Source organism: Anser brachyrhynchus (assembly GCF_964034855.1).
Source record: "Anser brachyrhynchus genome assembly, chromosome: 22".
NCBI classification, from domain to species: Eukaryota; Metazoa; Chordata; class Aves; order Anseriformes; family Anatidae; genus Anser; species Anser brachyrhynchus.
This window is the reverse complement of record NC_137715.1, coordinates 1,262,260-1,288,929: the sequence shown is the minus strand read 5'-3', so window position 1 is coordinate 1,288,929 and position 26,670 is coordinate 1,262,260.

Below are 26,670 nucleotides of genomic sequence, written 5' to 3'. Positions count from 1 at the left end.
TCCAATGGTGCCAGTGCACTCTCTGGAGTCACTGCACTGCATCCCCAGTGGTGCCAGTGCACTCTATGGACTCACTGCACTGCATTCCCAGTTGTGCCACTGCACTCTCTGGACTCACTGCACTGCATTCCCAGTGGTGCCAGTGCACTCTCTGGACTCACTGCACTGCATCCCCAGTGGTGCCAGTGCTCACACTGGACTTCCTGCAGTGCATCCCCAGTGGTGCCAGTGCACTCTCTGGACTCACTGCACTGCATCCCCAGTGGTGCAGGAGCACTCTCTGGACTCTCGGCACTGCATCACCAGTGGTGCCAGTGCACTCTGTTTACTCACTGCACTGCATCCCCAGTGGTGCCTTTGCACTCTCTGGACTCACTGCACTGCATTCCCAGTTCTGCCAGGGCACTCTCTGGAGTCACTGCAGTGCATTCCCAGTGGTGCCAGTGCACTCTCTGGACTCTCGGCACTGCATTACCAGTGGTGCCAGTGCACTCTCTGGACTCACTGCACTGCATCCCCAGTGGTGCCAGTGCACTCTCTGGACTCACTGCAGTGTATTCCCAGTGGTACCAGTGCACTCTTTAGCGTCACTGCAGTGCATCCCCTGTGGTGCCAGTGCACTCACTGCAGTGCATCCCCACTGGTACCAGAGCACTTACTAGACTCACTACACTGCATCCCCAGTGGTGCCAGTGCACTCTCTGGACTCACTGCACTGCATCTTCAATGGTGCCAGTGCACTCTTTGGACTCACTGCACTGCATCCCCAATGGTGCCAGTGCACTCTCTGGAGTCACTGCAGTGCATTCCCAGTGGTGCCAGTGCACTCTCTGGACTCACTGCACTGCATTACCAGTGGTGCCAGTGCACTCTCTGGACTCACTGCACTGCATCCCCAGTGCTGACAGTGCACTCTCTGGACTCACGGCACTGCATCCCCAGTGCTGACAGTGCACTCTCTGGACTCACGGCACTTCATCCGCAGTGGTGCCAGTGCACTCTCTGGACTCACTGCACTGCATTCCCAGTGGTGCCAGTGCACTCTCTGGACTCACTGCACTGCATCCCCACTGGTGCCAGTGCACTCTCTGGACTCACTGCACTGCATCCCCAGTGGTGCCAGTGCACTCTCTGGACTCACTGCACTGCATCCCCAGTGGTGCCAGTGCACTCTCTGGACTCACTGCAGTGTATTCCCAGTGGTGCCAGTGCACTCTTTAGCGTCACTGCAGTGCATCCCCAGTGGTGCCAGTGCACTCACTGCAGTGCATCCCCACTGGTGCCAGTGCACTCTCTGGACTCACTCCACTGCATCCAGAGTGGTGCCAGTGCACTCTCTGGACTCACTGCACTGCATCCCCAGTGGTGCCAGTGCACTCTATGGCCTCACTGCACTGCATCCCCAGTGGTGCCAGTGCACTCTCTGTACTCACTGCACTGCATCCCCAGTGGTGCCAGTGCACACACTGGACTCACTGCACTGCATCCCCAGTGGTGCCAGTGCACTCTCTGGACTCACTGCAGTGTATTCCCAGTGGTGCCAGTGCACTCTTTAGCGTCACTGCAGTGCATCCCCAGTGGTGCCAGTGCACTCACTGCAGTGCATCCCCACTGGTACCTTTGCACTTACTGGACTCACTACACTGAATCCCCAGTGGTGCCAGTGCACTCTATGGACTCACTGCACTGCATCCCCAGTGGTGCCAGTGCACTCTCTGGACTCACTGCACTGCATCCCCAGTGGTGCCAGTGCACTCTCTGGACTCACTGCACTGCATCCCCAGTGCTGACAGTGCACTCTCTGGACTCACGGCACTGCATCCGCAGTGGTGCCAGTACACTCTGTTTACTCACTGCACTGCATCACCAGTGGTGCCAGTGCATTCTCTGGACTCACTGCACTGCATTCCCAGAGGTGCCAGTGCACTCTCTGGACTCACTATAGTACAGCTCCAGTGGTGCCAGTGCACTCTCTGGACTCACTGCACTGCATCCCCACTGGTGCCAGTGCACTCTCTGGACTCACTGCACTGCATCCCCACTGGTGCCAGTGCACTCTCTGGACTCACTGCAGTGTATTCCCAGTGGTGCCAGTGCACTCTTTAGCGTCACTGCAGTGCATCCCCAGTGGTGCCAGTGCACTCACTGCAGTGCATCCCCACTGGTGCCAGTGCACTCTCTGGACTCACTGCACTGCATCCCCAGTGGTGCCAGTGCACTCTCTGGACTCACAGCACTGCATCCCCAGTGGTGCCAGTGCACTCTATGGACTCACTGCACTGCATCCCCAGTGGTGCCAGTGCACTCTCTGGACTCACTGCACTGCATCCTCAGTGGTGCCAGTGCACACACTGGACTCCCTGCACTGCATCCCCAGTGGTGCCAGTGCACTCTCTGGACTCACTGCACTGCATTCCCAGTGGTGCCAGTGCACTCTCTGGACTCACTGCAGTACAGCTCCAGTGGTGCCAGTGCACTCTCTGGACTCACTGCACTGCATCCCCAGTGGTGCCAGTGCACTCTCTGGACTCACTGCACTGCATCTTCAATGGTGCCAGTGCACTCTCTGGACTCACTGCACTGCATCCCCAGTGGTGCCAGGGCACTCTCTGCACTCACTGCACTGCATCCCCAGTGGTGCCAGTGCACTCTCTGGACTCACTGCACTGCATCCCCAGTGGTGCCAGTGCACTCTCTGGACTCACTGCAGTGCATTCCCACTGGTCCCAGGGCACTCTCTGGACTCACTGCAGTGCATCCCCAGTGGTGCCAGTGCACTCTCTGGACTCCCTGCACTGCATCCCGAGTGGTGCCAGTGCACTCTCTGGACTCACTGCACTGCATCCCCAGTGGTACCAGTGCACTCTCTGCACTCACTGCACTGCATCCCCAGTGGTGCCAGTGCACTCTCTGGACGCACTGCACTGCATCCCCAGTGGTGCCAGTGCACTCTTTGGACTCACTGCACTGCATCCCCAGTGGAGCCAGTGCACTCTCTGGACTCACTGCACTGCATCCCAATGGTGCCAGGGCAACCTCTGCACTCACTGCACTGCATCCCCTGTGGTGCCAGGGCACTCTCTGCACTCACTGCACTGCATCCCCAGTGGTGCCAGTGCACTCTCTGGACTCACTGCACTGCTTCCCCAGTGGTGCCAGGGCACTCTCTGGAATCACTGCAGTGCATCCGCAGTGGTGACAGTGCACTCTCTGGATTCACTGCACTACATCCCCAGTGGTGCCAGTGCACTCTCTGGACTCTCGGCACTGCATCACCAGTGGTGCCAGTGCACTCTGTTTACTCACTGCACTGCATCCCCAGTGGTGCCAGTGCGCTCTCTGGACTCACTGCACTGCATTCCCAGTTGTGCCAGGGCACTCTCTGGAGTCACTGCAGTGCATTCCCACTGGTCCCAGGGCACTCCCTGGACTCACTGCACTGCATCCCCAGTGGTGCCAGTGCACTCTCTGCACTCACTGCACTGCATCCCCAGTCGTGCCTGTGCACTCTCTGGACTCACTGCTCTGCATCCCCAAGGTGCCAGTGCACGCTCTGGAATCACTGCACTGCATCCCCAGTGTTGCCAGTGCACTCTCTGGACTCACTGCACTGCATCCCCAGTGGTGCCAGTGCACTCTTTGGACTCACTGCACTGCATCCCCAGTGGTGCCAGTGCACTCTCTGGACTCTCGGCACTGCATCACCAGTGGTGCCAGTGCACTCTGTATACTCACTGCACTGCATCCCCAGTGGTGCCAGTGCGCTCTCTGGACTCACTGCAGTGCATTCCCAGTTGTGCCAGGGCACTCTCTGGACTCACTGCACTGCATTACCAGTGGTCCCAGTGCACTCTCTGGACTCACTGCAGTGCATCCCCAGTGTTGCCAAGGCACTCTCTGGACTTACAGGACTGCATTCCCAGTGGTGCAAGTGCACTCTCTGGACTCACGGCACTGCATCCCTTAGTGCTGCTAGTGCACTCTCTGAAGTCACTGCAGTGCATCCCCAGTGGGGCCAGTGCACTCTCTGGACTCACGGCACTGCTACCCAGTGGTGCCATTGAACTCTGTGGACTCACTGCACTGCATCCCCAGTGGTGCCAGGGCACTCTCTGCACTCACTGCACTGCATCCCCAGTGGTGCCAGTGCACTCTCTGGACTCACTGCACTGCATTCCCAGTGGTGCCAGTGCACTCTCTGGACTCACTACAGTACAGCTCCAGTGGTGCCAGTGCACTCACTGCAGTGCATCCCCACTGGTACCTTTGCACTTACTGGACTCACTACACTGAATCCCCAGTGGTGCCATTGCACTCTCTGGACTCACTGCACTGCATCCCCAGTGGTGCCAGTGCACTCTCTGGACTCACTGCACTGCATCCCCAGTGCTGACAGTGCACTCTCTGGACTCACGGCACTGCATCCGCAGTGGTGCCAGTACACTCTGTTTACTCACTGCACTGCATCACCAGTGGTGCCAGTGCATTCTCTGGACTCACTGCACTGCATTCCCAGAGGTGCCAGTGCACTCTCTGGACTCACTATAGTACAGCTCCAGTGGTGCCAGTGCACTCTCTGGACTCACTGCACTGCATCCCCAGTGGTGCCAGTGCACTCTCTGGACTCACTGCACTGCATCCCCACTGGTGCCAGTGCACTCTCTGGACTCACTGCAGTGTATTCCCAGTGGTGCCAGTGCACTCTTTAGCGTCACTGCAGTGCATCCCCAGTGGTGCCAGTGCACTCACTGCAGTGCATCCCCACTGGTGCCAGTGCACTCTCTGGACTCACTGCACTGCATCCCCAGTGGTGCCAGTGCACTCTCTGGACTCACAGCACTGCATCCCCAGTGGTGCCAGTGCACTCTCTGGACTCACTGCACTGCATCCCCAGTGGTGCCAGTGCACTCTCTGGACTCACTGCACTGCATCCTCAGTGGTGCCAGTGCACACACTGGACTCCCTGCTCTGCATCCCCAGTGGTGCCAGTGCACTCTCTGGACTCACTGCATTGCATTCCCAGTGGTGCCAGTGCACTCTCTGGACTCACTACAGTACAGCTCCAGTGGTGCCAGTGCACTCTCTGGACTCACTGCACTGCATCCCCAGTGGTGCCAGTGCACTCTCTGGACTCACTGCACTGCATCTTCAATGATGCCAGTGCACTCTTTGGACTCACTGCACTGCATCCCCAGTGGTGTCAGGGAACTCTCTGGACTCACTGCACTGCATCCCCAGTGGTGCCAGTGCACTCTCTGGACTCACTGCACTGCATCCCCAGTGGTGCCAGGGCACTCTCTGCACTCACTGCACTGCATCCCCAGTGGTGCCAGTGCACTCTCTAGAGTCACTGCAGTGCATCCCCAGTGGTGCCAGTGCACTCTTTGGACTCACTGCAGTGCATCCCCACTGGTGCCCGTGCACTCTCTGGACTCACTGCACTGCATCCCCAGTGGTGCCAGTGCACTCTCTGGACTCACTGCACTGCATCCCCAATGGTGCCAGTGCACTCTATGGACTCACTGCACTGCATCCCCAGTGGTGCCAGTGCACTCTCTGGACTCACTGCACTGCATTCCCATTGCTGCTAGTGCACTCTGTGGACTCACTGCACTGCATCCCCAGTGGTGCCAGGGCACTCTCTGGGCTCACTGCAGTGCGTCCCCAGTGGTGCCAGTGCACTCTCTGGACTCACTGCAGTGCATTCCCACTGCTCCCAGGGCACTCTCTGGACTCACTGCAGTGCATCCCCAGTGGTGCCAGTGCACTCTCTGGACTCCCTGCACTGCATCCCGAGTGGTGCCAGTGCACGCTCTGGACTCACTGCTCTGCATCCCCAAGGTGACAGTGCACGCTCTGGAATCACTTCACTGCATCACCAGTGTTGCCAGTGCACTCTCTGGACGCACTGCACTGCATCCCCAGTGGTGCCAGTGCACTCTTTGGACTCACTGCACTGCATCCCCAGTGGAGCCAGTGCACTCTCTGGACTCACTGCACTGCATCCCAATGGTGCCAGGGCAACCTCTGCACTCACTGCACTGCATTCCCAGTGGTGGCAGGGCACTCTCTGCACTCACTGCACTGCATCCCCAGTGGTGCCAGTGCACTCTCTGGACTCACTGCACTGCTTCCCCAGTGGTGCCAGTGCACTCTCTGGAATCACTGCAGTGCATCCGCAGTGGTGACAGTGCACTCTCTGGATTCACTGCACTACATCCCCAGGGGTGCCAGTGCACTCTCTGGACTCTCGGCACTGCATCACCAGTGGTGCCAGTGCACTCTGTTTACTCACTGCACTGCATCCCCAGTGGTGCCAGTGCGCTCTCTGGACTCACTGCACTGCATTCCCAGTTGTGCCAGGGCACTCTCTGGAGTCACTGCAGTGCATTCCCACTAGTCCCAGGGCACTCTCTGGACTCACTGCACTGCATCCCCAGTGGTGCCAGTGCACTCTCTGCACTCACTGCACTGGATCCCCAGTCGTGCCAGTGCACTCTCTGGACTCACTGCTCTGCATCCCCAAGGTGCCAGTGCACGCTCTGGAATCACTTCACTGCATCCCCAGTGTTGCCAGTGCACTCTCTGGACTCACTGCACTGCATCCCCAGTGGTGCCAGTGCACTCTTTGGACTCACTGCACTGCATCCCCAGTGGTGCCAGTGCACTCTCTGGACTCTCGGCACTGCATCACCAGTGGTGCCAGTGTACTCTGTATACTCACTGCACTGCATCCCCAGTGGTGCCAGTGCGCTCTCTGGACTCACTGCACTGCATTCCCAGTTGTGCCAGGGCACTCTCTGGAGTCACTGCAGTGCATTCCCAGTGGTGCGAGTGCACTCTCTGGACTCACTGCACTGCATCCCCAGTGGTGCCAGTGCACTCTCTGGACTCACTGCAGTGCATCCCCAGTGTTGCCAAGGCACTCTCTGGACTTACAGGACTGCATTCCCAGTGGTGCCAGTGCACTCTCTGGTCTCACGGCACTGCATCCCTTAGTGCTGCTAGTGCACTCTCTGGAGTCACTGCACTGCATCCCCAGTGGGGCCAGTGCACTCTCTGGACTCACGGCACTGCTACCCAGTGGTGCCATTGAACTCTGTGGACTCACTGCACTGCATCCCCAGTGGTGCCAGGGCACTCTCTGCACTCACTGCACTGCATCCCCAGTGCTGCCAGTGCACTCTCTGGACTCACTGCAGTTTACTCCCAGTGGTGCCAGTGCACTCTTTAGCGTCACTGCAGTGCATCCCCAGTGGTGCCAGTGCACTCACTGCAGTGCATCCCCACTGGTGCCAGTGCACTCTCTGGACTCACTGCAGTGCATCCCCAGTGGTGCCAGTACACTCTCTGGACTCACTGCACTGCATCCCCAGTGGTGCCAGTGCACTCTATGGACTCACTGCACTGCATCCCCAGTGGTGCCAGTGCACTCTCTGGACTCACTGCACTGCATCCCCAGTGGTGCCAGTGCACACACTGGACTCCCTGCACTGCATCCCCAGTGGTGCCAGTGCACTCTCTGGACTCACTGCACTGCATTCCCAGTGGTGCCAGTGCACTCTCTGGACTCACTACAGTACAGCTCCAGTGGTGCCAGTGCACTCTCTGGACTCACTGCAGTGCATCCCCTGTGGTGCCAGTGCACTCTCTGGACTCACTGCACTGCATCCCCAGTGGTGCCAGTGCACTCTCTGGACTCACTGCACTGCATCCCCAATGGTGCCACTGCACTCTCTGGACTCACTGCACTGCATTCCCATTGCTGCCAGTGCACTCTCTGGACTCACTGCACTGCATCCCCAGTGGTGCCAGGGCACTCTCTGGACTCACTGCAGTGCATCCCCAGTGGTGCCAGTGCACTCTCTGGACTCACTGCACTGCATCCCCAATGGTGCCAGGGCACTCTCTGCACTCACTACACTGCATCCCCGTGGTGCCAGGGCACTCTCTGCTCTCACTGTACTGCATCCCCAGTGGTGCCAGTGCACTCTCTGGACTCACTGCACTGCTTCCCCAGTGGTGCCAGTGCACTCTCTGGAATCACTGCAGTGCATCCGCAGTGGTGACAGTGCACTCTCTGGATTCACTGCACTACATCCCCAGTGGTGCCAGTGCACTCTCTGGACTCTCGGCACTGCATCACCAGTGGTGCCAGTGCACTCTGTTTACTCACTGCACTGCATCACCAGTGGTGCCAGTGCACTCTGTTTACTCACTGCACTGCATCCCCAGTGGTGCCAGTGCACTCTCTGGACTCACTGCACTGCATCCCCACTGGTGCCAATGCACTCTCTGGACTCACTGCAGTGTATTCACAGTGGTGCCAGTGCACTCTTTAGCGTCACTGCAGTGCATCCCCAGTGGTGCCAGTGCACTCACTGCAGTGCATCCCCACTGGTGCCAGTGCACTCTCTGGACTCACTGCACTGCATCCCCAGTGGTGCCAGTGCACTCTCTGGACTCACTGCACTGCATCCCCAGTGGTGCCAGTGCACTCTATGGACTCACTGCACTGCATCCCCAGTGGTGTCACTGCACTCTCTGGACTCACTGCACTGCATTCCCAGTGGTACCAGTGCACTCTATGGACTCACTGCACTGCATCCCCAGTGGTGCCAGTGCTCACACTGGACTCACTGCAGTGCATCCCCAGTGGTGCCAGTGCACTCTCTGGACTCACTGCACTGCATCCCCAGTGGCGCCAGTACACTCTCTGGACTCACTGCACTGCATCACCAGTGGTGCCAGTGCACTCTCTGGACTCACGGCACTGCATCACCAGTGGTGCCAGTGCACTCTGTTTACTCACTGCACTGCATCCCCAGTGGTGCCAGTGCACTCTCTGGACTCACTGCACTGCATCCCCAGTGGTGCCAGTGCACTCTATGGACTCACTGCACTGCATCCCCAGTGGTGCCAGTGCACTCTCTGGACTCACTGCACTGCATCCTCAGTGGTGCCAGTGCACACACTGGACTCCCTGCACTGCATCCCCAGTGGTGCCAGTGCACTCTCTGGACTCACTGCACTGCATTCCCAGTGGTGCCAGTGCACTCTCTGGACTCACTACAGTACAGCTCCAGTGGTGCCAGTGCACTCTCTGGACTCACTGCAGTGCATCCCCTGTGGTGCCAGTGCACTCTCTGGACTCACTGCACTGCATCCCCAGTGGTGCCAGTGCACTCTCTGGACTCACTGCACTGCATCCCCAATGGTGCCACTGCACTCTCTGGACTCACTGCACTGCATTCCCATTGCTGCCAGTGCACTCTCTGGACTCACTGCACTGCATCCCCAGTGGTGCCAGGGCACTCTCTGGACTCACTGCAGTGCATCCCCAGTGGTGCCAGTGCACTCTCTGGACTCACTGCACTGCATCCCCAATGGTGCCAGGGCACTCTCTGCACTCACTACACTGCATCCCCGTGGTGCCAGGGCACTCTCTGCTCTCACTGTACTGCATCCCCAGTGGTGCCAGTGCACTCTCTGGACTCACTGCACTGCTTCCCCAGTGGTGCCAGTGCACTCTCTGGAATCACTGCAGTGCATCCGCAGTGGTGACAGTGCACTCTCTGGATTCACTGCACTACATCCCCAGTGGTGCCAGTGCACTCTTTGGACTCTCGGCACTGCATCACCAGTGGTGCCAGTGCACTCTGTTTACTCACGGCACTGCATCCCCAGTGGTGCCAGTGCGCTCTCTGGACTCACTGCACTGCATTCCCAGTTGTGCCAGGGCACTCTCTGGAGTCACTGCAGTGCATTCCCACTGGTCCCAGGGCACTCTCTGGACTCACTGCACTGCATCCCCAGTGGTGCCAGTGCACTCTCTGGACTCACTGCACTGCATCCCGAGTGGTGCCAGTGCACTCTCTGGACTCACTGCTCTGCATCCCCAAGGTGCCAGTGCACGCTCTGGAATCACTTCACTGCATCCCGAGTGTTGCCAGTGCACTCTCTGGACTCACTGCACTGCATCCCCAGTGGTGCCAGTGCACTCTCTGGACTCACTGCACTGCATCCCCAGTGGTGCCAGGGCACTCTCTGGACTCACTGCACTGCATCCCCAGTGGTGCCAGTGCACTCTCTGGACTCACTGCACTGCTTCCCGAGTGGTGCCAGTGCACTCTCTGAAATCACTGCAGTGCATCCGCAGTGGTGCAGTGCACTCTCTGGATTCACTGCACTACATCCCCAGTGGTGCCAGTGCACTCTCTGGACTCTCGGCACTGCATCACCAGTGGTGCCAGTGCACTCTGTTTACTCACTGCACTGCATCACCAGTGGTGCCAGTGCACTCTGTTTACTCACTGCACTGCATCCCCAGTGGTGCCAGTGCACTCTCTGGACTCACTGCACTGCATCCCCACTGGTGCCAATGCACTCTCTGGACTCACTGCAGTGTATTCACAGTGGTGCCAGTGCACTCTTTAGCGTCACTGCAGTGCATCCCCAGTGGTGCCAGTGCACTCACTGCAGTGCATCCCCACTGGTGCCAGTGCACTTACTGGACTCACTGCACTGCATCCCCAGTGGTGCCAGTGCACTCTCTGGACTCACTGCACTGCATCCCCAGTGGTGCCAGTGCACTCTATGGACTCACTGCACTGCATCCCCAGTGGTGTCACTGCACTCTCTGGACTCACTGCACTGCATTCCCAGTGGTACCAGTGCACTCTATGGACTCACTGCACTGCATCCCCAGTGGTGCCAGTGCTCACACTGGACTCACTGCAGTGCATCCCCAGTGGTGCCAGTGCACTCTCTGGACTCACTGCACTGCATCCCCAGTGGCGCCAGTACACTCTCTGGACTCACTGCACTGCATCACCAGTGGTGCCAGTGCACTCTCTGGACTCACGGCACTGCATCACCAGTGGTGCCAGTGCACTCTGTTTACTCACTGCACTGCATCCCCAGTGGTGCCAGTGCACTCTCTGGACTCACTGCACTGCATTCCCAGTTGTGCCAGGGCACTCTCTGGAGTCACTGCAGTGCATTCCCAGTGGTGCCATTGCACTCTCAGGACTCACTGCACTGCATTACCAGTGGTGCCAGTGCACTCTCTGGACTCACTGCAGTGCATCCCCAATGTTGCCAGGGCACTCTCTGACACACAGCACTGCATTCCCAGTGGTGCCAGTGCACTCTCTGGACTCACGGCACTGCATCCCCAGTGCTCCTAGTGCACTCTCTGGAGTCACTGCACTGCATCCCCAGTGGTGTGAGTGCACTCTCTGGACTCACTGCACTGCATCCCCAGTGGTGCCAGTGCAATCTCTGGACTTACTACAGTACAGGTCCAGTGGTGCCAGTGCACTCTCTGGACTCACTGCAGTGCATCCCCAGTGGTGCCAGTGCACTCTGTGCACTCACTGCAGTGCATCCCCAGTGGTGCCAGTGCACTCTCTGGACTCACTGCAGTGTATTCCCAGTGGTGCCAGTGCACTCTTTAGCGTCACTGCAGTGCATCCCCAGTGGTGCCAGTGCACTCACTGCAGTGCATCCCCAGTGGTGCCAGTGCACTTACTGGACTCACTGCACTGCATCCCCAGTGGTGCCAGTGCACTCTCTGGACACACTGCACTGCATCCCCAGTGGTGCCAGTTCACTCTATGGACTCACAGCACTGCATCCCCAGTGGTGTCACTGCACTCTCTGGACTCACTGCACTGCATTCCCAGTGGTGCCAGTGCACTCTATGGACTCACTGCACTGCATCCCCAGTGGTGCCAGTGCTCACACTGGACTCCCTGCAGTGCATCCCCAGTGTTGCCAGTGCACTCTCTGGACTCACTGCACTGCATCCCCAGTGGTGCAGGAGCACTCTCTGGACTCTCGGCACTGCATCACCAGTGGTGCCAGTGCACACTGTTTACTCACTGCACTGCATCCCCAGTGGTGCCAGTGCGCTCTCTGGACTCACTGCACTGCATCCCCAGTGGTGCCAGTGCACTCTCTGGAGTCACTGCAGTGCATTCCCAGTGGTGCCAGTGCACTCTTTAGCGTCACTGCAGTGCATCCCCAGTGGTGCCAGTGCACTCACTGCAGTGCATCCCCACTGGTACCAGAGCACTTACTAGACTCACTACACTGCATCCCCAGTGGTGCCAGTGCACTCTCTGGACTCACTGCACTGCATCCCCAGTGGTGCCAGGGCACTCTCTGCACTCACTGCACTGCATCCCCAGTGGTGCCAGTGCACTCTCTGGACTCACTGCACTGCATCCCCAGTGCTGACAGTGCACTCTCTGGACTCACTGCACTGCATCCCCAGTGGTGCCAGTGCACTCTCTGGACTCACTGCACTGCATCCCCAGTGGTGCCAGTGCACTCTATGGACTCACTGCACTGCATCTCCAGTGGTGTCACTGCACTCTCTGGACTCACTGCACTGCATTCCCAGTGGTGCCAGTGCACTCTCTGGACTCACTGCAGTGCATCCCCATTGGTGCCAGTACACTCTCTGGACTCACTGCACTGCATCCCCAGTGGTGCGAGTGCACTCTCTGGACTCACTGCACTGCATCCCCAGTGGTGCCAGTGCACTCTCTGCACTCACTGCACTGCATCCCCAGTGGTGCCAGTGCACTCTCTGGACTCACGGTACTGCATCCGCAGTGGTGCCAGTGCACTCTTTAGCGTCACTGCAGTGCATCCCCAGTGGTGCCAGTGCACTCTCTGCAGTGCATCCCCACTGGTGCCAGTGCACTCTCTGCACTCACTGCACTGCATCCCCAGTGGGGCCAGTGCACTCTCTGGACTCACTGCACTGCATCCCCAGTGGTGCCACTGCACTCTATGGCCTCACAGCACTGCATCCCCAATGGTGCCAGTGCACTCTCTGGACTCACTGCACTGCATCCACAGTGGTGCCAGGGCACTCTCTGGACTCACTGCACTGCATCCCCAGTGCTGACAGTGCACTCCCTGGACTCACAGCACTGCATCCGCAGTGGTGCCAGTGCACTCTGTTTACTCACTGCACTGCATCCCCAGTGGTGCCAGTGCACTCTCTGGACTCACTGCAGTGCATTCCCACTGGTCCCAGGGCACTCTCTGGACTCACTGCACTGCATCCCCAGTGGTGCCAGTGCACGCTCTGGAATCACTTCACTGCATCCCCAGTGTTGCCAGTGCACTCTCTGGACTCACTGCACTGCATCCCGAGTGGTGCCAGTGCACTCTCTGGACTCACTGCTCTGCATCCCCAAGGTGCAGTGCACGCTCTGGAATCACTTCACTGCATCCCCAGTGTTGCCAGTGCACTCTCTGGACTCACTGCACTGCATCCCAAGTCGTGCCAGTGCACTGTCTATACTCACTGCAGAGCATCCCCAGTGGTGCCAGTGCACTCTCTGGACTCACTGCAGTGCATCCCCAGTGTTGCCAGTGCACTCTGTGGACTCACGGCACTGCATTCCCAGTGGTGCCAGTGCACTCTCTGGACTCACTGCACTGCATTACCAGTGCTGCCAGAGCACTCTCTGGACTAACTGCAGTGCATCCCCAGTGTTGCCAGGGCACTCTCTGGACTCACAGCACTGCATTCCCAGTGGTGCCAGTGCACTCTCTGGACTCACAGCACTGCATCCCCAGTGCTGCTAGTGCACTCTCTGGACTCACTGCACTGCATCCCCAGTGGGGCAAGTGCACTCTCTGGACTCACGGCACTGCATCCCCAGTGGTGCCATTGAACTCTGTGGACTCACAGCACTGCATCCCCAGTGGTGCCAGTGCACTCTCTGGACTCACTGCACTGCATCACCAGTGGTGCCAGTACACTCTCTGGACTCACTGCACTGCATCCCCAGTGGTGCCAGTGCACTCTCTGGACTCACTGCACTGCATCCCCAGAGGTGCCAGTGCAATCTCTGGACTCACTACAGTACAGCTCCAGTGGTGCCAGTGCACTCTCTGGACTCACTGCACTGCATCCCCAGTGGTGCCAGTGCACTCTCTGGACTCACTGCACTGCATCCCCAGTGGTGCCAGTGCACTCTCTGGACTCACTGCAGTGTATTCACAGTGGTGCCAGTGCACTCTTTAGCGTCACTGCAGTGCATCCCCAGTGGTGCCAGTGCACTCACTGCAGTGCATCCCCACTGGTGCCAGTGCACTTACTGGACTCACTGCACTGCATCCCCAGTGGTGCCAGTGCACTCTCTGGACTCACTGCACTGCATCCCCAGTGGTGCCAGTGCACTCTATGGACTCACTGCACTGCATCCCCAGTGGTGTCACTGCACTCTCTGGACTCACTGCACTGCATTCCCAGTGGTACCAGTGCACTCTATGGACTCACTGCACTGCATCCCCAGTGGTGCCAGTGCACTCTCTGGACTCACTGCAGTGCATCCCCAGTGGTGCCAGTGCACTCTCTGGACTCACTGCACTGCATCCCCAGTGGCGCCAGTACACTCTCTGGACTCACTGCACTGCATCACCAGTGGTGCCAGTGCACTCTCTGGACTCACGGCACTGCATCACCAGTGGTGCCAGTGCACTCTGTTTACTCACTGCACTGCATCCCCAGTGGTGCCAGTGCGCTCTCTGGACTCACTGCACTGCATTCCCAGTTGTGCCAGGGCACTCTCTGGAGTCACTGCAGTGCATTCCCAGTGGTGCCAGTGCACTCTCAGGACTCACTGCACTGCATTACCAGTGGTGCCAGTGCACTCTCTGGACTCACTGCAGTGCATCCCCAATGTTGCCAGGGCACTCTCTGGACACAGAGCACTGCATTCCCAGTGGTGCCAGTGCACTCTCTGGACTAACGGCACTGCATCCCCAGTGCTCCTAGTGCACTCTCTGGAGTCACTGCACTGCATCCCCAGTGGTGCCAGTGCACTCTCTGGACTCACTGCACTGCATCCCCAGTGGTGCCAGTGCAATCTCTGGACTTACTACAGTACAGGTCCAGTGGTGCCAGTGCACTCTCTGGACTCACTGCACTGCATCCCCAGTGGTGCCAGTGCACTCTGTGCACTCACTGCAGTGCATCCCCAGTGGTGCCAGTGCACTCTCTGGACTCACTGCAGTGTATTCCCAGTGGTGCCAGTGCACTCTTTAGCGTCACTGCACTGCATCCCCAGTGGTGCCAGTGCACTCACTGCAGTGCATCCCCACTGGTGCCAGTGCACTTACTGGACTCACTGCACTGCATCCCCAGTGGTGCCAGTGCATTCTCTGGACACACTGCACTGCATCCCCAGTGGTGCCAGTTCACTCTATGGACTCACAGCACTGCATCCCCAGTGGTGTCACTGCACTCTCTGGACTCACTGCACTGCATTCCCAGTGGTGCCAGTGCACTCTATGGACTCACTGCACTGCATCCCCAGTGGTGCCAGTGCTCACACTGGACTCCCTGCAGTGCATCCCCAGTGGTGCCAGTGCACTCTCTGGACTCACTGCACTGCATCCCCAGTGGCGCCAGTGCACTCTCTGGACTCACTGCACTGCATCCCCAGTGGTGCCAGAGCACTCTCTGGACTCACGGCACTGCATCACCAGTGGTGCCATTGCGCTCTGTTTACTCACTGCACTGCATCCCCAGTGGTGCCAGTGTGCTCTCTGGACTCACTGCACTGCATTCCCAGTTGTGCCAGGGCACTCTCTGGAGTCACTGCAGTGCATTCCCAGTGGTGCCAGTGCACTCTCTGGACTCACTGCACTGCATTACCAGTGGTGCCAGTGCACTCTCTGGACTCACTGCAGTGCATCGCCAGTGTTGCCAGGGCACTCTCTGGACTCACAGCACTGCATTCCCAGTGGTGCCAGTGCACTCTCTGGACTCACGGCACTGCATCCCCAGTGCTCCTAGTGCACTCTCTGGACTCACTGCAGTGCATCCCCAGTGGTGCCAGTACACTCTCTGGACTCACTGCACTGCATCCCCAGTGGTGCCAGTGCACTCTCTGGACTCACTGCACTGCATCCCCAGTGGTGCCAGTGCAATCTCTGGACTCACTACAGTACAGCTCCAATGGTGCCAGTGCACTCTCTGGACTCACTGCACTGCATCCCCAGTGGTGCCAGTGCACTCTATGGACTCACTGCACTGCATCACCAGTGGTGCCACTGCACTCTCTGGACTCACTGCACTGCATTCCCAGTGGTGCCAGTGCACTCTCTAGACTCACTGCACTGCATCCCCAGTGGTGCCAGTGCTCACACTGGACTCCCTGCAGTGCATCCCCAGTGGTGCCAGTGCACTCTCTGGACTCACTGCACTGCATCCCCAGTGGTGCAGGAGCACTCTCTGGACTCTCGGCACTGCATCACCAGTGGTGCCAGTGCACTCTGTTTACTCACTGCACTGCATCCCCAGTGGTGCCAGTGCGCTCTCTGGACTCACTGCACTGCATTCCCAGTTGTGCCAGGGCACTCTCTGGAGTCACTGCAGTGCATTCCCAGTGGTGCCAGTGTACTCTCTGGACTCACTGCACTGCATTACCAGTGGTGCCAGTGCAATCTCTGGACTCACTGCACTGCATCCCCAGTGGTGCCACTGCACTCTCTGGACTCACTGCAGTGTATTCCCAGTGGTGCCAGTGCACTCTTTAGCGTCACTGCAGTGCATCCCCAGTGGTGCCAGTGCACTCACTGCAGTGCATCCCCACTGGTACCAGAGCACGTACTAGACTCACTACACTGCATCCCCAGTGGTGCCAGTGCACTCTCTGGACTCACTGCACTGCATCCCCACTGGTGCCAGTGCACTCTCTGGACTCACTGCACTGCATCCCCAGTGGTGCCAGTGCACTCTCTGGACTCACTGCACTGCATCCCCAGTGGTGCCAGTGCACTCTCTGGACTCACTGCAGTGTATTCCCAGTGGTGCCAGTGCACTCTTTAGCGTCACTGCAGTGCATCCCCAGTGGTGCCAGTGCACTCACTGCAGTGCATCCCCACTGGTGCCAGTGCACTCTCTGGACTCACTGCAGTGCATCCCCAGTGGTGCCAGTGCACTCTCTGGACTCACGGCACTGCATCCGCAGTGGTGCCAGTACACTCTGTTTACTCACTGCACTGCATCACCAGTGGTGCCAGTGCATTCTCTGGACTCACTGCACTGCATTCCCAGAGGTGCCAGTGCACTCTCTGGGCTCACTATAGTACAGCTCCAGTGGTGCCAGTGCACTCTCTGGACTCACTGCACTGCATCCCCAGTGGTGCCAGTGCACTCTCTGGACTCACTGCACTGCATCCCCACTGGTGCCAGTGCACTCTCTGGACTCACTGCAGTGTATTCCCTGTGGTGCCAGTGCACTCTTTAGCGTCACTGCAGTGCATCCCCAGTGGTGCCAGTGCACTCACTGCAGTGCATCCCCACTGGTGCCAGTGCACTTACTGGACTCACTGCACTGCATCCCCAGTGGTGCCAGTGCACTCTCTGGACTCACTGCACTGCATCCCCAGTGGTGCCAGTGCACTCTATGGACTCACTGCACTGCATCCCCAGTGGTGTCACTGCACTCTCTGGACTCACTGCACTGCATTCCCAGTGGTACCAGTGCACTCTATGGACTCACTGCACTGCATCCCCAGTGGTGCCAGTGCTCACACTGGACTCACTGCAGTGCATCCCCAGTGGTGCCAGTGCACTCTCTGGACTCACTGCACTGCATCCCCAGTGGCGCCAGTACACTCTCTGGACTCACTGCACTGCATCACCAGTAGTGCCAGTGCACTCTCTGGACTCACGGCACTGCATCACCAGTGGTGCCAGTGCACTCTGTTTACTCACTGCACTGCATCCCCAGTGGTGCCAGTGCGCTCTCTGGACTCACTGCACTGCATTCCCAGTTGTGCCAGGGCACTCTCTGGACTCACTGCAGTGCATCCCCAATGTTGCCAGGGCACTCTCTGGACACACAGCACTGCATTCCCAGTCGTGCCAGTGCACTCTCTGGACTCACGGCACTGCATCCCCAGTGCTCCTAGTGCACTCTCTGGAGTCACTGCACTGCATCCCCAGTGGTGCCAGTGCACTCTCTGGACTCACTGCACTGCATCCCCAGTGGTGCCAGTGCAATCTCTGGACTTACTACAGTACAGGTCCAGTGGTGCCAGTGCACTCTGTGCACTCACTGCAGTGCATCCCCAGTGGTGCCAGTGCACTCTCTGGACTCACTGCAGTGTATTCCCAGTGGTGCCAGTGCACTCTTTAGCGTCACTGCAGTGCATCCCCAGTGGTGCCAGTGCACTCACTGCAGTGCATCCCCACTGGTGCCAGTGCACTTACTGGACTCACTGCACTGCATCCCCAGTGGTGCCAGTGCACTCTCTGGACACACTGCACTGCATCCCCAGTGGTGCCAGTTCACTCTATGGACTCACTGCACTGCATCCCCAGTGGTGTCACTGCACTCTCTGGACTCACTGCACTGCATTCCCAGTGGTGCCAGTGCACTCTATGGACTCACTGCACTGCATCCCCAGTGGTGCCAGTGCTCACACTGGACTCCCTGCAGTGCATCCCCAGTGGTGCCAGTGCACTCTCTGGACTCACTGCACTGCATCTCCAGTGGCGCCAGTGCACTCTCTGGACTCACTGCACTGCATCCCCAGTGGTGCCAGAGCACTCTCTGGACTCACGGCACTGCATCACCAGTGGTGCCAGTGCGCTCTGTTTACTCACTGCAGTGCATCCCCAGTGGTGCCAGTGCGCTCTCTGGACTCACTGCACTGCATTCCCAGTTGTGCCAGGGCACTCTCTGGAGTCACTGCAGTGCATTCCCAGTGGTGCCAGTGCACTCTCTGGACTCACTGCACTGCATTACCAGTGGTGCCAGTGCACTCTCTGGACTCACTGCAGTGCATCGCCAGTGTTGCCAGGGCACTCTCTGGACTCACAGCACTGCATTCCCAGTGGTGCCAGTGCACTCTCTGGACTCCCTGCACTGCATTCCCAGTGCTCCTAGTGCACTCTCTGGACTCACTGCAGTGCATCCCCAGTGGTGCCAGTGCACTCTCTGGACTCACTGCACTGCATCCCCAGTGGTGCCAGTGCAATCTCTGGACTCACTACAGTACAGCTCCAATGGTGCCAGTGCACTCTCTGGAGTCACTGCACTGCATCCCCAGTGGTGCCAGTGCACTCTATGGACTCACTGCACTGCATCACCAGTGGTGCCACTGCACTCTCTGGACTCACTGCACTGCATTCCCAGTGGTGCCAGTGCACTCTCTGGACTCACTGCACTGCATCCCCAGTGGTGCCAGTGCTCACACTGGACTCCCTGCAGTGCATCCCCAGTGGTGCCAGTGCACTCTCTGGACTCACTGCACTGCATCACCAGTGGTGCAGGAGCACTCTCTGGACTCTCGGCACTGCATCACCAGTGGTGCCAGTGCACTCTGTTTACTCACTGCACTGCATCCCCAGTGGTGCCAGTGCGCTCTCTGGACTCACTGCACTGCATTCCCAGTTGTGCCAGGGCACTCTCTGGAGTCACTGCAGTGCATTCCCAGTGGTGCCAGTGCACTCTCTGGACTCACTGCACTGCATTACCAGTGGTGCCAGTGCACTCTCTGGACTCACTGCACTGCATCCCCAGTGGTGCCAGTGCACTCTCTGGACTCACTGCACTGCATCCCCAGTGGTGCCAGTGCACTCTCTGGACTCACTGCACTGCATCCCCAGTGCTGACAGTGCACTCTCTGGACTCACGGCACTGCATCCGCAGTGGTGCCAGTACACTCTGTTTACTCACTGCACTGCATCACCAGTGGTGCCAGTGCATTCTCTGGACTCACTGCACTGCATTCCCAGAGGTGCCAGTGCACTCTCTGGACTCACTATAGTACAGCTCCAGTGGTGCCAGTGCACTCTCTGGAGTCACTGCACTGCATCCCCAGTGGTGCCAGTGCACTCTATGGACTCACTGCACTGCATCACCAGTGGTGCCACTGCACTCTCTGGACTCACTGCACTGCATTCCCAGTGGTGCCAGTGCACTCTCTGGACTCACTGCACTGCATCCCCAGTGGTGCCAGTGCTCACACTGGACTCCCTGCAGTGCATCCCCAGTGGTGCCAGTGCACTCTCTGGACTCACTGCACTGCATCACCAGTGGTGCAGGAGCACTCTCTGGACTCTCGGCACTGCATCACCAGTGGTGCCAGTGCACTCTGTTTACTCACTGCACTGCATCCCCAGTGGTGCCAGTGCGCTCTCTGGACTCACTGCACTGCATTCCCAGTTGTGCCAGGGCACTCTCTGGAGTCACTGCAGTGCATTCCCAGTGGTGCCAGTGCACTCTCTGGACTCACTGCACTGCATTACCAGTGGTGCCAGTGCACTCTATGGACTCACTGCACTGCATCCCCAGTGGTGCCAGTGCACTCTCTGGACTCACTGCACTGCATCCCCAGTGGTGCCAGTGCACTCTCTGGACTCACTGCACTGCATCCCCAGTGCTGACAGTGCACTCTCTGGACTCACGGCACTGCATCCGCAGTGGTGCCAGTACACTCTGTTTACTCACTGCACTGCATCACCAGTGGTGCCAGTGCATTCTCTGGACTCACTGCACTGCATTCCCAGAGGTGCCAGTGCACTCTCTGGACTCACTATAGTACAGCTCCAGTGGTGCCAGTGCACTCTCTGGACTCACTGCACTGCATCCCCAGTGGTGCCAGTGCACTCTCTGGACTCACTGCACTGCATCCCCACTGGTGCCAGTGCACTCTCTGGACTCACTGCAGTGTATTCCCAGTGGTGCCAGTGCACTCTTTAGCGTCACTGCAGTGCATCCCCAGTGGTGCCAGTACACTCACTGCAGTGCATCCCCACTGTTGCCAGTGCACTCTCTGGACTCACTGCACTGCATCCCCAGTGGTGCCAGTGCACTCTCTGGACTCACAGCACTGCATCCCCAGTGGTGCCAGTGCACTCTATGGACTCACTGCACTGCATCCCCAGTGGTGCCAGTGCACTCTCTGGACTCACTGCACTGCATCCTCAGTGGTGCCAGTGCACACACTGGACTCCCTGCACTGCATCCACAGTGGTGCCAGTGCACTCTCTGGACTCACTGCACTGCATTCCCAGTGGTGCCAGTGCACTCTCTGGACTCACTACAGTACAGCTCCAGTGGTGCCAGTGCACTCTCTGGACTCACTGCACTGCATCCCCAGTGGTGCCAGTGCACTCTCTGGACTCACTGCACTGCATCTTCAATGGTGCCAGTGCACTCTTTGGACTCACTGCACTGCATCCCCAGTGGTGCCAGGGCACTCTCTGCACTCACTGCACTGCATCCCCAGTGGTGCCAGTGCACTCTCTGGACTCACTGCACTGCATCCCCAGTGGTGCCAGTGCACTCTCTGGACTCACTGCACTGCATCCCCAGTGGTGCCAGTGCACTCTCTAGAGTCACTGCAGTGCATCCCCAGTGGTGCCAGTGCACTCTTTGGACTCACTGCAGTGCATCCCCACTGGTGCCCGTGCACTCTCTGGACTCACTGCACTGCATCCCCAGTGGTGCCAGTGCACTCTCTGGACTCACTGCACTGCATCCCCAATGGTGCCAGTGCACTCTATGGACTCACTGCACTGCATCCCCAGTGGTGCCACTGAACTCTCTGGACTCACTGCACTGCATTCCCATTGCTGCCAGTGCACTCTTTGGACTCACTGCACTGCATCCCCAGTGGTGCCAGGGCACTCTCTGGGCTCACTGCAGTGCATCCCCAGTGGTGCCAGTGCACTCTCTGGACTCACTGCAGTGCATTCCCACTGGTCCCAGGGCACTCTCTGGACTCACTGCAGTGCATCGCCAGTGGTGCCAGTGCACTCTCTGGACTCCCTGCACTGCATCCCGAGTGGTGCCAGTGCACTCTCTGGACTCACTGCACTGCATCCCCAGTGGTACCAGTGCACTCTCTGGACTCACTGCACTGCATCCCCAGTGGTGCCAGTGTACTCTCTGGAGTCACTGCACTGCATCCCCAGTGGTGCCAGTGCACTCTTTGGACTCACTGCACTGCATCCCCAGTGGAGCCAGTGCACTCTCTGGACTCACTGCACTGCATCCCAATGGTGCCAGGGCAACCTCTGCACTCACTGCACTGCATCCCCAGTGGTGCCAGGGCACTCTCTGCACTCACTGCACTGCATCCCCAGTGGTGCCAGTGCACTCTCTGGACTCACTGCACTGCTTCCCCAGTGGTGCCAGTGCACTCTCTGGAATCACTGCAGTGCATCCGCAGTGGTGACAGTGCACTCTCTGGATTCACTGCACTACATCCCCAGTGGTGCCAGTGCACTCTCTGGACTCTCGGCACTGCATCACCAGTGGTGCCAGTGCACTCTGTTTACTCACTGCACTGCATCCCCAGTGGTGCCAGTGCGCTCTCTGGACTCACTGCACTGCATTCCCAGTTGTGCCAGGGCACTCTCTGGAGTCACTGCAGTGCATTCCCACTGGTCCCAGGGCACTCTCTGGACTCACTGCACTGCATCCCCAGTGGTGCCAGTGCACTCTCTGCACTCACTGCACTGCATCCCCAGTGGTGCCAGTGCACTCTCTGGACTCACTGCTCTGCATCCCCAAGGTGCCAGTGCACGCTCTGGAATCACTTCACTGCATCCCCAGTGTTGCCAGTGCACTCTCTGGACTCACTGCACTGCATCCCCAGTGGTGCCAGTGCACTCTTTGGACTCACTGCACTGCATCCCCAGTGGTGCCAGTGCACTATGTATACTCACTGCACTGCATCCCCAGTGGTGCCAGTGCACTCTCTGGACTCACTGCACTGCATTCCCAGTTGTGCCAGGGCACTCTCTGGAGTCACTGCAGTGCATTCCCAGTGGTGCCAGTGCACTCTCTGGACTCACTGCACTGCATTACCAGTGGTGCCAGTGCACTCTCTGGACTCACTGCAGTGCATCCCCAGTGTTGCCAAGGCACTCTCTGGACTTACAGGACTGCATTCCCAGTGGTGCCAGTGCACTCTCTGGACTCACGGCACTGCATCCCTTAGTGCTGCTAGTGCACTCTCTGAAGTCACTGCAGTGCATCCCCAATGGGGCCAGTGCACTCTCTGGACTCACGGCACTGCTACCCAGTGGTGCCATTGAACTCTGTGGACTCACTGCACTGCATCCCCAGTGGTGCCAGGGCACTCTCTGCACTCACTGCACTGCATCCCCAGTGGTGCCAGTGCACTCTCTGGACTCACTGCACTGCATTCCCAGTGGTGTCAGTGCACTCTCTGGACTCACTACAGTACAGCTCCAGTGGTGCCAGTGCACTCACTGCAGTGCATCCCCACTGGTACCTTTGCACTTACTGGACTCACTACACTGAATCCCCAGTGGTGCCAGTGCACTCTATGGACTCACTGCACTGCATCCCCAGTGGTGCCAGTGCACTCTCTGGACTCACTGCACTGCATCCCCAGTGGTGCCAGTGCACTCTCTGGACTCACTGCACTGCATCCCCAGTGCTGACAGTGCACTCTCTGGACTCACGGCACTGCATCCGCAGTGGTGCCAGTACACTCTGTTTACTCACTGCACTGCATCACCAGTGGTGCCAGTGCATTCTCTGGACTCACTGCACTGCATTCCCAGAGGTGCCAGTGCACTCTCTGGACTCACAAAAGTACAGCTCCAGTGGTGCCAGTGCACTCTCTGGACTCACTGCACTGCATCCCCAGTGGTGCCAGTGCACTCTCTGGACTCACTGCACTGCATCCCCACTGGTGCCAGTGCACTCTCTGGACTCACTGCAGTGTATTCCCAGTGGTGCCAGTGCACTCTTTAGCGTCACTGCAGTGCATCCCCAGTGGTGCCAGTGCACTCACTGCAGTGCATCCCCACTGGTGCCAGTGCACTCTCTGGACTCACTGCACTGCATCCCCAGTGGTGCCAGTGCACTCTCTGGACTCACAGCACTGCATCCCCAGTGGTGCCAGTGCACTCTATGGACTCACTGCACTGCATCCCCAGTGGTGCCAGTGCACTCTCTGGACTCACTGCACTGCATCCTCAGTGGTGCCAGTGCACACACTGGACTCCCTGCTCTGCATCCCCAGTGGTGCCAGTGCACTCTCTGGACTCACTGCACTGCATTCCCAGTGGTGCCAGTGCACTCTCTGGACTCACTACAGTACAGCTCCAGTGGTGCCAGTGCAATCTCTGGACTCACTGCACTGCATCCCCAGTGGTGCCAGTGCACTCTCTGGACTCACTGCACTGCATCTTCAATGGTGCCAGTGCACTCTTTGGACTCACTGCACTGCATCCCCAGTGGTGCCAGGGCACTCTCTGCACTCACTGCACTGCATCCCCAGTGGTGCCAGTGCACTCTCTGGACTCACTGCACTGCATCCCCAGTGGTGCCAGTGCACTCTCTGGACTCACTGCACTGCATCCCCAGTGGTGCCAGTGCACTCTCTAGAGTCACTGCAGTGCATCCCCAGTGGTGCCAGTGCACTCTTTGGACTCACTGCAGTGCATCCCCACTGGTGCCCGTGCACTCTCTGGACTCACTGCACTGCATCCCCAGTGGTGCCAGTGCACTCTCTGGACTCACTGCACTGCATCCCCAATGGTGCCAGTGCACTCTATGGACTCACTGCACTGCATCCCCAGTGGTGCCACTGCACTCTCTGGACTCACTGCACTGCATTCCCATTGCTGCCAGTGCACTCTGTGGACTCACTGCACTGCATCCCCAGTGGTGCCAGGGCACTCTCTGGGCTCACTGCAGTGCATCCCCAGTGGTGCCAGTGCACTCTCTGGACTCACTGCAGTGCATTCCCACTGGTCCCAGGGCACTCTCTGGACTCACAGCAGTGCATACCCAGTGGTGCCAGTGCACTCTCTGGACTCACTGCACTGCATCCCCAGTGGTGCCAGTGCACGCTCTGGACTCACTGCTCTGCATCCCCAAGGTGACAGTGCACGCTCTGGAATCACTTCACTGCATCACCAGTGTTGCCAGTGCACTCTCTGGACGCACTGCACTGCATCCCCAGTGGTGCCAGTGCACTCTTTGGACTCACTGCACTGCATCCCCAGTGGAGCCAGTGCACTCTCTGGACTCACTGCACTGCATCCCAATGGTGCCAGGGCAACCTCTGCACTCACTGCACTGCATCCCCAGTGGTGCCAGGGCACTCTCTGCACTCATTGCACTGCATCCCCAGTGGTGCCAGTGCACTCTCTGGACTCACTGCACTGCTTCACCAGTGGTGCCAGTGCACTCTCTGGAATCACTGCAGTGCATCCGCAGTGGTGACAGTGCACTCTCTGGATTCACTGCACTACATCCCCAGTGGTGCCAGTGCACTCTCTGGACTCTCGGCACTGCATCACCAGTGGTGCCAGTGCACTCTGTTTACTCACTGCACTGCATCCCCAGTGGTGCCAGTGCGCTCTCTGGACTCACTGCACTGCATTCCCAGTTGTGCCAGGGCACTCTCTGGAGTCACTGCAGTGCATTCCCACTGGTCCCAGGGCACTCTCTGTACTCACTGCACTGCATTACCAGTGGTGCCAGTGCACTCTCTGGACTCACTGCAGTGCATCCCCAGTGTTGCCAAGGCACTCTCTGGACTTACAGGACTGCATTCCCAGTGGTGCCCGTGCACTCTCTGGACTCACGGCACTGCATCCCTTAGTGCTGCTAGTGCACTCTCTGGAGTCACTGCACTGCATCCCCAGTGGGGCCAGTGCACTCTCTGGACTCACGGCACTGCTACCCAGTGGTGCCATTGAACTCTGTGGACTCACTGCACTGCATCCCCAGTGGTGCCAGGGCACTCTCTGCACTCACTGCACTGCATCCCCAGTGGTGCCAGTGCACTCTCTGGACTCACTGCAGTGTATTCCCAGTGGTGCCAGTGCACTCTTTAGCGTCACTGCAGTGCATCCCCAGTGGTGCCAGTGCACTCACTGCAGTGCATCCCCAGTGGTGCCAGTGCACTCTCTGGACTCACTGCAGTGCATCCCCAGTGGTGCCAGTACACTCTCTGGACTCACTGCACTGCATCCCCAGTGCTGACAGTGCACTCTATGGACTCACTGCACTGCATCCCCAGTGGTGCCAGTGCACTCTCTGGACTCACTGCACTGCATCCTCAGTGGTGCCAGTGCACACACTGGACTCCCTGCACTGCATCCCCAGTGGTGCCAGTGCACTCTCTGGACTCACTGCACTGCATTCCCAGTGGTGCCAGTGCACTCTCTGGACTCACTACAGTACAGCTCCAGTGGTGCCAGTGCACTCTCTGGACTCACTGCACTGCATCCCCAGTGGTGCCAGTGCACTCTCTGGACTCACTGCACTGCATGTTCAATGGTGCCAGTGCACTCTTTGGACTCACTGCACTGCATCCCCAGTGGTGCCAGGGCACTCTCTGCACTCACTGCACTGCATCCCCAGTGGTGCCAGTGCACTCTCTGGACTCACTGCACTGCATCCCCAGTGGTGCCAGTGCACTCTCTGGACTCACTGCAGTGCATCCCCAGTGGTGCCAGTGCACTCTCTAGAGTCACTGCAGTGCATCCCCAGTGGTGCCAGTGCACTCTCTGGACTCACTGCAGTGCATCCCCAGTGGTGCCAGTGCACTCTCTGGACTCACTGCACTGCATCCCCAGTGGTGCCAGTGCACTCTATGGACTCACTGCACTGCATCCCCAATGGT